Source organism: Echinops telfairi, unplaced genomic scaffold (genome assembly GCF_000313985.2).
Source record: "Echinops telfairi isolate 266 unplaced genomic scaffold, ASM31398v2 ScPeMD7_18;HRSCAF=68, whole genome shotgun sequence".
Classification (NCBI taxonomy): domain Eukaryota; kingdom Metazoa; phylum Chordata; class Mammalia; order Afrosoricida; family Tenrecidae; genus Echinops; species Echinops telfairi.
In genome coordinates this window covers 80754247-80755392 of record NW_022103915.1, presented here as the reverse complement: position 1 = coordinate 80755392, position 1146 = coordinate 80754247, and the positions used below count along the sequence as shown (strand labels likewise).

The following is a 1146-nucleotide window of genomic DNA, read 5'->3' as shown; positions in this document are numbered from 1 at the left end:
TGCTAAGACATACTAAAATGTATAACCTTGCAAATGGTCTCCATCGCACACTCGATACTATTAGCCATCATAGAAACCAGACATAATCAACAATAGAAATAGTCTGACATGTTTCTTCCTAATGTAATAAAGTGAAAATATATTCTCCACAACGGTTTCAAAATTTCTTTGGATACAGCACACAACATACGTAGATCTTCTGTCTTTCCTTGGGGATTCATCAAAAATTTCTTCACCATTGCACCTACCTGGGTAAAAATCTTTGGACTTAGACAGCTTGATGGTGGCTCCCGTTTCTTTTTGCAATTGAACAATTGTCTGTCCTCCCTTCCCAATTATAGATCCAGCAGCATAACTAGGTATGAGAACCTTTAGAAAATACTGGCCGTCTTCTGAAAAATGCAAAGAAATATACTTGGTTAACATGATATTTTAAACTTCCTATGCCCTCTCCACCCACAAGAGTGGAAAAACAGCAATTAAAGAATTGGGCAGATAGCTGCAGAGAATGTGGGGTTAATTTTTTATAGATATAAAGAACAGCAATTGCACTTAAAATAAAGATGTACAAAATGTTGTCTAGTTTGTGGGACTTATACTTTAAAACTTGGAGTTAAAATCTGAACATATTCTATGACTATGCAGCACTGTAGAAAAGGATGACTAAATTCCAGCTGTTAGTCCAAACATGGAAGTCTTCCAATTTTTATCTGTGGTTACTATGGCAAAATGAAATAACAAAACTTCAGAGATTTATACAGTGACAAACCTTCACTTAAAATAATGGAAAGAAAAAACATTCAGGGCTGTAAATCGTGGTGGGGTATTTGTTTGACATTAGGACACATGTAAGTGCTGCAATTAGCCATTTCCCATACCCCACTTAAAGTATGCAAAACAATTACTGCCCTTCCAAACAACCCACCCAAGCTGTAGGGGTGTCTTCCAAGCCTGCAGTCACCACCAGGAAACAAGTCACTGTGATGTGGACTGACAAATCTAAGTAATCCTGGTGCATTTCTTTTGCACTTCTTAGTCTACCATGATCCCGCTTAAGCTCATTAATTAAAGGACCTTAAGAAGATTTTTGTTAGTATTACAAAGCTTAGGAGTCATTTATATTAAATACCCTCAAAAGTGACTAGA

General features: G+C 36.6%; 1 protein-coding gene across 2 annotated transcripts in view; it reads right to left on the bottom strand.

Annotated features, from left to right (window-relative positions):
* Positions 1–387, bottom strand: part of NOVA1 (NOVA alternative splicing regulator 1) — a 157564-nt gene extending 157177 nt beyond the window's left edge. For both annotated transcript variants that reach the window (XM_030884965.2, XM_045288150.1), the window contains exon 1: positions 249–387. The gene's annotated coding sequence lies outside the window, so the exon portion shown is untranslated. The remainder of the gene's footprint in view (positions 1–248) is intronic.
* Positions 388–1146: the final 759 nt, after the last annotated feature.